Source organism: Limanda limanda, chromosome 4 (assembly GCF_963576545.1).
Source record: "Limanda limanda chromosome 4, fLimLim1.1, whole genome shotgun sequence".
Taxonomy (NCBI): Eukaryota; Metazoa; Chordata; class Actinopteri; order Pleuronectiformes; family Pleuronectidae; genus Limanda; species Limanda limanda.
In genome coordinates, this window is record NC_083639.1 from 492,926 (window position 1) to 506,760 (window position 13,835).

The 13,835-nt window shown below is 42.3% G+C and overlaps 1 protein-coding gene across 1 annotated transcript in view; it reads right to left on the reverse strand.

Moving 5' to 3' along the window:
- The window catches only part of cntn2 (contactin 2), a 72,171-nt gene that overhangs the window by 48,839 nt on the left and 9,497 nt on the right, over window positions 1-13,835 (reverse strand). The gene's annotated exons all lie outside the window — the stretch shown is intronic.

Sequence of the window (13,835 nt, forward strand, 5' to 3'; positions counted from 1 at the left end):
AGTGCATCTACTTGCAGCACTTTGTTATTCTATGGGGGGCTATTGAGGGTTCAGCATCTTGCCCAAGGACACTTCGGCATGCAGATGGTTCAGACTGGGGATCAAACCGCCGACCTTCAGGTTGAAGGACGACCACTCTACCCCTCAGCCACAGCCACCCATTGAAGTGTATAACCATCAAATGGCTAAAACCAGACCCCCCCCCCACACATACAATATATGGACCCAAAAAGTATGGGACATCTACCAAATGGAGCAAATCACATATTCATTACGGCTCCAAAAGTATATATTTAATAAATTATGGGGTCCTGTCTCTGCGTTATTAATAAAATGAGGGTTACTAATTTATGTTGCTCGGGCCTCTGGTTGAGCGGTTATCTGTTAACTTTTCCTATTCACACACATTATACACCACCCCCTCTGAAAAAATATAGCGCCCTCTTTTTCTCTTGGAGTGAGCACTATTAGATGTTTGTTGTTCTTTCTATGCATTGCACACTGTACCTGAACACCATGTATAACGAGACTACATATAGTTGAAAAATGGACAAAGAAAGTAACTGTCTGAAAATGCATATTGTTTTGTTGAAAACTAAATAAAAAATACACCGCGTTCCACATTATTATGCAGATTACACTTTGCTCAGATTTTCCTAAATAGTAATGCACAGCCAGTCAGTATATTTTTCAAGTCATCAACTGTTAGAGTATAATTCAAATTTTATTGAACAAACCTCCCAATGATAACAGTATTTTTTTCAAAAATAAAAAACTCAAAATGCAGTGTTCCAAATTATTATGCAGAGTTTCTGAGTTTCTGAGTTTCAAGATATTTTATAGGTTGTAAAGAACTAAAAATTAGATATTTTGCTTGAGGATGCTCCAAAGGTTCTCAATAGGGTTAAGGTCAAGGGAAGATGGGCGCCACACCATGAGTTTCTCTCCTTTTATGCCCATAGCAGCCAATGCCCCAGAGGTATTCTTTGCAGCATGAGATGGTGCATTGTCATGCATGAATATGATTTTGCTTCGGAAGGCACGGTTCTTCTTTTTGTACCACGGAAGAAAGTGGTCAGTCAGAAACTCTACGTACTTTGCCGGGGTCATTTTCACACCGTCAGGGACCCTGAAGGGGCCGACCAGCTCTCTCCCCATGATTCCGCCCCAAAACATGACTCCGCCACCTCGTTGTTGATGTCTCAGCCTTGTTGGGACATGGTGGCCATTCACCAACCATCCTCTACTCCATCCATCAGGACCATCAAGGGTTGCACGGCACTCATCCGTTAACAAAACAGTTTGGAACTTAGTCTTCATGTAGTCCTGAGCCCACTGCAACCTTTGTGAGCTTGGTTTAGAGGAACGAATAACAGGTTTAAGGACACTTGCAAACCTCTTATGCATCCTACATCTTGAAGTTCGCGAGACTCCAGAGGCACCAGCGGCTTCAAACACCTGTTTGCTGCTATTCAATGGCATTTTAGTGGCTGCTCTTTTAACCCTACGAATTTGTTTGGCAGAAATCTTCCTTATTTTGCCTTTGTCTGAACGAACCCGCTTGTGCTGTGAATCAGTGACAAATTTCTTCACCGTCCGATGATCACGCGCAATTCTTTTGGAAATATCCAATGTTGTGATACCTTGACCAAGGTATTGCACTATTTGCTGCTTTTCAGCAGCAGAGAGATCCTTTTTCTTCCCCATTTTGCCTGAAACATGTAGCTTGCTTAATAATGTGGAACATCCTTCTTAAGTAGTTTTCCTTTGATTGGGCTCACCTGGCAAACTAATTATCACAGGTGTCTGAGATTGATTTCAATCATCCAAATAGCCCTGAGACACAATACCATCCATGAGTTTAATTCAAAAACTAAAAATTGAATGTTTTTGACCCTTATATCCAATTTGCATAATAATGTGGAACGCGGTGTAAGTAAAAAAAACAAAAAATCGCAAGAACAGACGGTGACCTTAACCTTTGACCTTTCTCTACCAAAATCAAATCAGGTTATCCTTATATAAGTCCTTAAATATATATATTATTTTTTACGCAACCCACACATGGTACGTGCCGGGGTTTTTCTTCCTCACGATCAGGTCCTCTACCTTAGGCCTGGGAGTTTTAGGGTTCTGCAAAGTATCTTAGCTGTTCCTAGGTATGCACTCTTCTGGACAGAGGCTTCAGGTTTTTTTCCTTGGGACCTGCCGGAGCCACTCTCCCAGTTTGTGGGTTTCAGCCCCTAATGCTCCTACTACTAGGGGATCATATAGCATTTTCACATATGCACATATCACACATAAATAACCTGATTGTTATTCTCAATTTCCACAGGGTAATTTTCAAAGTATACAGTTTTCATGAATGTAATGGCCTCATAATAGCTATTGCCTATTTTATATGGTTTCTTAAATTTAGTTAATTTATGGTGAGAAACAGCATAAAGATAAGGCTGAAACTAGGGAACACGATATATATCGGTATGATATATTATCGGACTAATAATGGGAATTTTATATTATTTATTTATCTGAATCAGAAGTTATAGACGATAAAACTTCCGATTAACACAGCGCTTATGATGTCATTCATAAAGCCCTATGAGACAAATTGTGATTTGTCTTTACTAATAATATTTGATTGATTCATCCCTGCCTGTCCATACCAGCCTAATGTGTTTATGTCGGAACGGAGACCTGGCATGCCATTGTGAACGTTTTTTACATTTTCTGAGAGTGACTGTAGGATTGCAATTTGCAAAAAATGTACCAATCATAATTTGGCAGATCCTACTTTGAAGTCTCATATTATGATGTTCGGTCTGACCAACAGTCCAGAACCCACAATACAAAATGCACTATTTATGAATAACCATCTGAAAATGTAGCAAATTTTTATATTATCCTGTTTTGCAATTATCATGTAGCTTAATTTCTGTTTGTTGACTAGTTGTTTTAGCTCTAAGTGAAATATAAACCACATCTCTCAATTGCTATCAGTCATTGGCAGACATAAAATGAATAAATAAAAAAAAGCATACATTAATGACAAGCTAATGGGACAATGAAACTTTGTTTCAAATAACTTTACACATTGTAGTTATTTGTATATACTTTCTCCCCCACTAAGTATACGCGCAGAAGTCAGCTGATTCAACTTGAGGCTTATTTGCCTTGCTAATTCTAGGTCTGCAAACATTACAACATCTAGCTTCAACAATCGATCAATCAATCAAACTTTATTTTAAATAGCACATTTGCACTAATCTACAACACATGCAAGTTAATGCAGTTCAAGGTCCTTCACATATGATTGACTATATGATAATAATGCAGACATATCTTTTTTTTAAAGTAAAATACTGTAATAAAGCTAAAATAATCAAAAAAGAAAAATGAAAATAATAAATGTTGAGACCAAAAGAAATATAGCTAGCCTGGGTGCCAGACGAACTCAGCCCCGCCCACAACATTTATTGTTCGGGAAGTTCGGTCTGGAGTCGCTCCGTTGGGGAGAAACTATGCTCGTACAGAAGCTGTACGGACCAATCAAATCGTCAGGGCGGGCTTTATACGATGATTGACAGATGATCTACAGTGACGTAGTCAACCACGTCAGCAAAGAGCGCTGCCTGCCGCTGGAGAGCTGAGACATATTTAGACATATATAGTGTTTATATCTATGAGCTGAGATGTGTCGATGCTGCCATCGAGTCTGTTTCAGAGACATCGACAGCGCATTCATTTTGAAAGAGGAACAGAGGAACGCGATCAAGGCATTTGTAGATCGAACAGATGTTTTTGCCGTCCTCCTACGGGATTCATAAAAAGTTTAATTTATCAGCTGGCCCCGATGCTGCAGCCACACAAGCAGTCATATAAATAAAAAGAGAGTGGGGGGGGGGGGGGGGGGGCGCTACGCTCCTCAGCACATATGAGACAAAAAACACACATGTTGGGACGCTGTTACTGTTGGAGCAACAAGGAAGTGAATGCTTGAAAAAAACGATTAGCTGCTGTTTCTCCTCGCTGATCTCCTGCAGAGCCAGCTTGCAGCTTGCGGATCAGCAGCTCCGTAGAGTTCTGGTAGCGACGGATCTCTCTCAGAGCCTCGCGACCGGGACCGGGAAGGTCCCGGGTCCCGGTAGCGGTGGGGCTTCTTCACGCCGCCGCCGGCCGGGTCTCTCACAAGAAGCCCTGGTCTCCAGCTGCTTCCTGGGGGCTTTGCCTCCGGTGGAGATACGAGCGGCATTTGCAGCATTTCCATTGATTTATTTATAGAGTGAACAAACTCGTGAAACAGACAACTAACAACTATGCGTCGCTTGACATACGTCACATACTACGTTGCTCTGATTGGTTGTAGGTCTATCCAATTGAGCGAAGAGGCATTTTGTTTCCTGGTTCCGTTGAAACACGCCCCATAATCACAGCCCAATGGAGCGGTCTCAGACTCATATTCTGACTAGAATAATGAGTATGACAACGTCAGGCTAAAATATAGCAGGAATAAGTAAAATAAGTAAATAATGATGAAAGGGAGTTAAACTGTAAGAAAAACATGTTAATAAATAAAACAATTCTTACTCAAAAGCAGGACTGAAGAGGTAGGTTTTAAGGTCATGATTAAAAATGTCAACATTTCTCTTATTGCTCTCTGATTCTCTGCGCTTCGGAGCATAAAAGTTTTAGTCTGGAACTACAAAACTTGTGCTAGAGAACCTGAGGGACTAAACTGGTTCATATAATGTCAGCATGTGAGTCATAAATGCCGGTGCAAGACCATGAAGTGCTTCGTAAACAAGTAAAGGAAACTCAAAATCAATACAGAAACTGACAGGCAGCTAATGAAGGGATATTAAGACAGGTGTAATATGTTCTCTTCTTCTGGTCCTGGTCAGCACTAGGGCCGTAGATTTCTGAATAAACTGTAGTTGATTTAAAATTTTTGGTGGACCAGATAGGAGAGCATTACAGTTATCCAGCTTGCTCGATTTAAAAGCGTGCCTCAGATAAGATAATGTGAAGGGACTAATGTGACACTCCACCAACAGTTGCAATGCAATTTTACAGTCAACACTAATATTTAAATGTCTGTGAGTTGTAAAATGTCATTCAGTCTTTGTGAATGAAACATTATGCCTTAATAACTTTGATCACGATCAACAAGTTTGTAGACAGGCGTCAACACGCTTCGACACAATCTACGTAATCAACATCATCGATTGTGTAAATATGTTGATTTGCATAACGTTTCTACCATCGTGGTTGAAGGCACTTATTGTCGCTTTGGATAAAAGCATGTGCTACATGAAAAATGAAAAATGTAAATGTGGTCTGTTCATATGTGAAGTGTAGTTAAGAAAAAAGAAGAAAATGACTTCTTAAATTTTCTTCTTAAATTAAGCAATTTAAGCTAATTTTATTTTGGTGAGATTTTGTGTTAAAGGCAGATTAGCAGTTCAGGCTGGAATATTTTTTTGGAGGGGAACAATGCCTTCAAGTGCAGACTTAGTTTTTTGTCATATTTGTTTGTATTAAAGAGAAGATGATTAAATAAGTTCAAATGACAACTTTTAATTTTTGTTTTTGATGAATTCATTATTGTATAAATCGAGCAATACAAAATAATTGTTAGATTAATCAATAAAAGAATAATCGATAGTTGCAGCCCTACTGTAAATTATATTTGTAATAAGCAGATTAAAAAACTTTTTTTGTCTCACATTATAATGAACATAATATTGAGCTGACAATCAACATAGACATTTCTTTTTAATGATCTTTGATCTTTAATCTTTAATTCTTTAAAATAAATAACTGAATTGAATAACTGGCAGGTTAAATTATTTGTAGCTGTTGTTCCTTTGGATCATTTTAATGAGTGAAAGAAGACTTGAGTATTTTGTTGCAGGAACCATTGAAACGGGTGATTTTGCTTCGGAGATAGAGCGTGATGTCCACTAACCAGAAGGTCGTCAGTTCAATCCTTGTCTCCCCTATTACGTGTGCCAAAGTGTAAGATACTGAACCCCAAATTGCACCTGACGGCTATAAATAATGTCTGAAAGTGCTTCACAAATATGCACACTATGAACTGTGTGGGAATGGATGAATCGGTGCAAAACTGTACTGTAAAGCCCTTTGAGAGGCCATCAAGACTAGAAAATAGAGACCATATACCATTTGAGTCCAACACCCACAATCCCCCTGAACAACAGTGTTAGAAAACCTATGAGTGATGGCGCTTAAGTGGATGTCCAGATAGATGGACAATGACAATGCTTATTTTTTTATGTAATGAATTTTTAGAAAATAAAAAGGTATATCAATTAATAGCCAATATTATAATCTGATCTGGATGTGCATCTTAAACTACTGTAAAAGCATGTTATTAAAAGGTACTGTGTTGACAGTATGCAAATGCTTTTAGCTGTTAGATGAAGAGATAGACACAAATAATACGACTGGAGCTGAACAATGCCTGTGTCTCCTTTCCTGTGAGGAAAAAAACTGCAAACCTGTGTTTGTTTTTAGTATTTAATTCTGTTTACTGCGACCCTACACGGATTGACTTACTCATCAAAGGTGTCGTGGTCCTCGGACACGGAGCGAGACTGAGGCGGAGACATAGAGGAAAGCACGCTGGAGACCTTGTGAGCTTCAAATCAATCAAATTTTATTTGTATAGCCCATATTCACAAATCACAATTCGTCTCATAGGGCTTTAACATGGTGTGACATCCTCTGTCCTTAACCCTCAGCAAGAGTTAGGAAAACTACTAAAAACCCTTTTAACAGGTTAAAATATGTAGAAACCTCAGAGAGAGCCACATGTGAGGGATCCCTCTCCCAGGACGGACAGAAGTGAAATAGATGTCAAGTGTAGGAAAGCATCATCAGGATTAAAGATTTTAGCAGCATCGATGAGGGTAAACATTTTTCAATACTATGTGTCACGCAGTCCTGCTGCAATCATAGTCTCTGGTCAGCAGCCAGCAAGATCATGATCCACCATCAAGATGGGATCCACTATAGTCCATAGTCATTGTCCACTGGCGCCAGTTAGGATCCATCATCAGCCACCGTCTCGGTCGTGGTCCACAACCATCTGATGCCAACACGACAAAGGATCCTCCATTATCCCTGTGAACAGCCGGCACGATACAGAATCCACCAAACTGGATCCACCATTGCGACCTCTGATTCGCGATCCACAATCATAATCCATGGTGCGGCCACAGCTTAAATAAGTAAGTGTGCTATAATGAATTACATTGTATACCACGAACAAAGGTCAATGCTGTCAAACGAAACAAGGCACTTTATTTCAAATTTTTATTGTCATCCAAAACAATCCTGAATCTCAACCACTGTACAGAGTGGCATGATTACAGTCACTTTTTCAATTGTGCTGGTTAAATGCACAGAGGATTTGTTAACCACACCTCTACCAGCAATCCGCTCAACAGGAAGAAATGATGCTGGGTATGATGTGTCTGTGTCCTGTAAGCTCCAAAATTCTACTGGCTTTCCATAAAAATATCTGTCCTCCCAAAATACTGGCATCATATTCACATGCCAATGGCAAACTAAGCTGTTTTCCATGAATTATAAATGCTACCTTTTCACCACTACTTTCAAAATTGCTACGAAACATTCATTGATTTAATGATTTATTTTTTCAGTGTAATATTTAATCCCCCGTGGACTGCACAGTGACAAAACACAGCAGCCGTCTGTTTGGCTACAACATACATCTCCACTCAGTTTGATTATTATTTTAAATATAAAGAAGACACAATATAGAGCTGAAATTCCTTCATAATTTGAACTTAAATTGTCTTATTGTTGTTATTAAACTTTCTCAGTATTCCATTAAAACAGTCAACACTTTTATCCAAAGCACCTTACAATAAGTGCATTCAACTATGAGGTTACCAACACAGAACAGCGAGAATCATGTATGTAAATTTACTAAACACCAGAAAGAATAAACTGGGCCTCAGTCACATACTCATCCCATATGAAGTTGCAATTTAAAAGCTGATTTAACCGCTGCTTTAAGATGACAAGGACAGTTGTGAAGAGTTACTCTGAAAACCACACGTCACTCGCTTGCGTCATCAGCTGATGGGCTCGTCCAATCACAGCCTCCTTAATGCAGTGCAGCATCGAGTGTCCCGCAGACATGAAACCTCTGGCTCGTGTTAAGCTTGTACCGCACGAGTGACTCTGTTTTCGGGTTAAATAACTTGCTGAAGTCGACACGACGCTTTCCCTGGAGGAGAAGAGGAGTGCGTGTGTAAGCAGAGCTGCGGGCCCGCTGTGGCCGAGTATAGGCGGAGAAGACAGTCCCTGAGTTAAGGTGAGAGCTAAGCTAGACGGAGCCGCCATTGCTAGCTGCTACTAAGCTAACTCGTGCATCTGAAAGCATGTCCGCCACTTTGGGATAGCGAGAAAGTTGCTACGATACGAATACAGCATCGAGTGCTTGAGCAGAACTAATGCATGTGTAAATATGTATGAATTACTTAGATGTAACAGTTTGTTCTCGTTAAGTTTTTTCATCAACGTGACTTTTTTCTCTGTTTTCTCAGCCTCACACACACCCATACACACACACAAACAACGAGGCGGTCAATGCGCGTGAGGCCGAGACGCTGAAAGTCCGGATTTAAAGTGCGGAAAATTAAGCCATTGAATGTAAGTAACTGTTTATGAATTGTTTTGGTGTTTTTTTGCTGTGGATCTTCCAACGGTGATGCAGCGCGGCTATTTCCGTTTATTAATAATAAACTCATGTTACTCATTTTGTTTTCCAGCTGCCTGTCCATGACGTAGTAAGACACACTATGAGCCAGTATGATCCAACAAGACCTTACATCAGCATTGAGGAGTTCAGGAGTTGTCAGAGAAAAAAGAGGGTAAGGTTATATTCATTAAATAATTTTCCAGTTACATGTAAAGGTGTATTTTGTCATTGAACTGTGCTAATTTTACTGATTGTGTTTACAACTGATTGAAGCAAGACAGATGACCTGGATCCATCCTTCCACAGCCAGGAGCTCACCGACCTGTGTGCCACACTTCATATAAGACTGGAAGCTACACTGGATCTCACAGCTACACACCACAGACGTCTACACACTGGAGAAGATTCAGACAGAGTCCCACAAAGAAGTCATGACCCAGAGGCTGCAGAGAAACATTTCAAGCTTCACCTGAGTTTTTCACTGGCTAGGCCAATTGTGTTTGTACAATATTTGTGCTGTATGTAAATAAAGCTTTGACTCCACATATACCTTGTTCACATTTGTTCCCTGTACAATATGTTCACCTATAATATCAAGCATCACATGAATGTATAGTTTTAATTAACTGCAGTGCTTTTGGTAAAGGCTTACTAATAAGTAATAATAAATATTAATATATACATAATTAGTAACCACTATATATACATTTTTATTATTAATATTGTGTGGGAGGGGCTTACCCCACGTGTGGAATGCAATGACCCCATGTGTGCACTGCAAAGACCCATAAGGTGACCAATAGCAACACTTCTACCAGCCAATCACGAGTGACATTTCGTTTCAAGGGTCTGTGGTTTCCTCCAATGGTGAGTAGAGAGAGGCTCTTGCCAGCGGCTTGACTCCAATTCATATGCTAATTGGATCACACGTCGCGATCGCTCCGCAAGGCTCAGCTAGCCCCCCCGTGGCTCTCTCCTTTGTTCTCCATATCCCCCATATGGGATGTTCAAGTCGTTTCTCTCAGCTTATTGTCACTAGCGAACGCCGAAGTCACGTCATGGAAACCGTAGGTAAATGCAGGGGATTAGGTCTGTCCCAAGAGATTTCCTGTGACAATAAAACTGCTTTTCGTCTAATGCGTATCATGCAGTTTCCCGTGCTGCTCTGGGCCTATCCGACCACGTTCTTATTCATCTGATCCCGGCTTACAGACAGATACTCAAACTTTCTAAACCTGCTGTGCTGAGATCAAAGAACTGGAGCAGCAGAGAAGCTGTAGAGGAGCTGCGTGACTGCCTGGATAACACAGACTTGGACATTTTTGCTTCTAACAGCCTGGACGAATACACAGATGCTGTGACGTCCTACATCAGCTTCTGTGAAGACAGATGTATTCCAACACGCACCAGGGTGAGCTACAACAACAACAAGCCCTGGTTCACAGCAAAACTCAAACAGCTTCGTTTGGAGAAAGAGGTGGCCTTCAAGAGCGAGGACATGGATAAGTTCAGACTGATTAAATACTCGTTTGGCAAGAAGATTAAGGAGGCCAAACGACAGTATTCAAAGAAGCTGGAACAACAGTTTGCAGCCAACGACTCCTCGTCAGTCTGGAAAGGGCTTCGGGTGATCACCGGCTGCAAAACCAAATTCCCCCACTCCGTGGAAGACTTCAAACTGGCAAACGACCTGGATGACTTTTACTGCAGATTCAACGAACAATGGACCAGATCTAACCCTAAAGGCCTTAGAGAAGCCTACCTCAGGAGTTCTCAGAAGAAGTCCACGTTGTTTATTTTCCTCCTCCCGGGTTTCCTCACACACAGTGTATGATCGCAACTAAATAAAATAAAGTGACACCCAGCGGGTCAAAATGCTGATGTTATCGGTTCCCCGGTCTTGTTTCCGAACTGCGTTGCTAATCCCACAGCTTGAAGCTACACAGAGGTAGCTAGCTTCCCCCTCAGCTTCCACACACAGTCAGCAGGGACTCCCGATACTAACTACTACCCAGTGTTTGCTTCTAACCTGACGGTATTTGAGAAACAGTGTCATGATAGAGGAGTGACTACTGCCCAGTAGCACTCACTTCCATCATAATGCAGTGCTTTGAGCGCTCTGGACCCTCTGCAGTTTGCCTACAGGCCAAATAGGTAGACTGCAGATGCCATCTCATTCACCCTTCACACTGCCCTCTCCCATCTGGACCAGAGGGACACATATGTGAGAATGCTGTTCATCGACTACAGTTCAGCATTCAACACCATCGTGCCCCTGCAGCTTGTCACCAAGCTCAGAGACCTTGGGCTCAACATTGCCCTCCGTGAGTTGATCCTGAACTTCCTGACGGGCAGACCACAGGCGGTGCGGATCGGCAGCACCACATCCTCCACCCTGACTCTCAACACCGGTGCCCCACAGGGCTGCATGCTCAGTCCTCTCCTGTACTCCCTGTTCAGGCATGACTGTGTAGCCACCTTCAGCTCCATCACCATTGTCAAGTTTGCTGATGACAACACTGTCATAGGCCTGATCACCGGCGACGATGAGAAGGCATACAGAGGGGAGGTCAGAGCCCTGACATCTTGGTGCCAGGACAAACAACCTCCTTCTCAACGTCGGCAAAACTAAGGAGCTGATCGTGGACTACAGGAAGAGACAAGGAGGGGAACACGCCCCTCTCTTCATCAATGGGACCCCGGTGGAACGAGTCAGCAGCTTCAAGTTCCTCGGGGTCCACATCAGTGATGACCTGACCTGGAACCATCACAAAGACTCCATCAGGAAAACGGCCAGACAGCGGCTCTTCTTCCTCCGCAGGCTGCGGAGGCTCCACATGGACTCCAGGATCCTATGCAACTTCTACAGGTGCACCATAGAGAGCATCCTGACTGGCTGCATCACTGCCTGGTATGGCAGCTGCACCGCCCTCAACCGTAAGGCTTTACAGAGGGTGGTAAAGTCTGCCCAGCACATCACCAGGACAGAGCTGCCATTCATGGAGGACCTCTACACACTATGCAGGAGGAAGAGCAACAGGATTATTAAAGACCCCCTTCACCCCAGCCATAAACATTTTTGCCTGCTGCCGTCTGGCCGACGGTACCGCAGCATCCGGGCCCGCACCACCAGGCTCAGAGACAGTTTCATCCCCCAGGCCATAAGACTTTTTAAATCCTCTGAACTGCAATAACTCCACCAAACCAGCACCCTGGCATATTTGCACCAGCACCGTAATAAGCATATTTGAATATTTGCACTACTGCACAAATTGAACTATTGTTGTTTTATTTTTATTTTCATCTGTAAAGATATATATTTAGATATATATATTTTATTTTCTATTTCAAATTTTATTGATATTCAATTTTATACTATTTCTATTTTTATTTAATTTTTTTTGGTTGAAATTACTGAGCATTGCTTAAAGAGAGCCTGTGACCCAAGTATTTCATTGCCAGCAACGGCTTCATGTTATCTCTGTGCATTTGACAATAAAAATCTTGAAGTTTGAATGGAATTAAAGTCGTGACAGCAGGTTGTTGCACTGTTACCACCGCAGTTAGCATGGTGGCTAGCCCGCTAGCGCCGTTATGAAAGTTTGTTATAACGGTATGTGACCGCACACACATGCCGTGAGTGCTCTAACCAGCCACCGTCAGCAGGACAACTCTTGTCACATTAATCGTAGACTCGTAGTTGTGTTTGGGTATTGTGATATAGGGAATTAAACAGGAAGTTTGAGCTCCAGAAATGATGTCGTTCAGAAATGCTGTCGTTAGCGGACCAATCACAGCCAAGGGCTGTCCCTAGGCTCTCTGCCATGACGACGTATAGTTAGAAAAATCAGAGGTGCACACGCCTCGTGATGACCCACCTCAAGACCATAACCAACCACCTCCTCGACCCACTGAAGTTTGCCTACAGAGCCAACAGGTCCGTAGACGACGCAGTCAACATGGGACACCACTTCATCCTCCAGCACCTCGACTCCCCCGGCACCTATGCCAGGAATCCTGTTTGTGGACTTCAGCTCCCCATTCAACACCATCGCCCCAGCTCTTCTCCGTGACAAGATGACACAGCTGAGCGTGCCTGAGCCCACCTGCAGATGGATCACTGATTTCCTGACTGACAGGAAGCAGGATCTCCAGGACCAGTAAGAGAGCGGGCAAGATCATAACCCTCTTACTGTATATATTGTTATTTTATATTGTTGTTTAATGTCTGATTTATGTTTTATGTACAGTAGGAGTGCAACGATTAGTCAACGACGTCGACAAAAATAGTCGCCGACGAATTTACTCGTCAATGATTCGTTGGTTACGTAATAGCGCGTGCTTTTCGTGCCGCGCAGCTGAACTAAATGTCGTTTTACCGGAGGTGCTGACGGAAGAAGCTGAGGAGTGAGCCATCTCGCTCCCTTCCCATCTCTGAAAGTCGAGCATTTGCAGTAGAGAGAAAATAGAGACCAATGGCGGCATCCCTTCCATCAACATCACGTTCGCGAAAGTCCAAAGTATGGGATAACTTCACCCTCAACTTAGACAGAAAAAAAACGACCTGCAATATTTGTAAGGCGGCGCTAGCATTCCATGGAAGCACGTCCGTAAAGCACATTTAAAGAGGAAGCACGTTGGACATTGTTACAAAGCCGATGCGGACTCGCCTCGGTAAGATAGCCGACATGTTTTGGCAACTCCCTCAATACCTGTGCAGGATTCCAGAATTCTTTAAAAAATATGTTTTGAATGTAGAGTTTAAAAGTGTAATGTTATCCATTTGCCTGAAAAACGTACAGTTATGCACTCCAAAGAAGAGTAAAGCTAGGTTGGATAACGTTCTGCAAAAGAAGCAGACTTGTACCAGGCGACTGCCCTCACGGAGCCAATACTTGACATGCTGGTCACCGATATGAGGCCACTCTCCATGGTTGTTGGTGAAGGGTTTAAAAAAATGATACGCCAGTTCAACCCCGAATACAACCTGCCATCCAGAACCCATTTCACCCACTTGATGGAAAAGAAATACGAGGCAACTTTTCTGAAGGTAAGTCACAAAAACACACACACATAATAG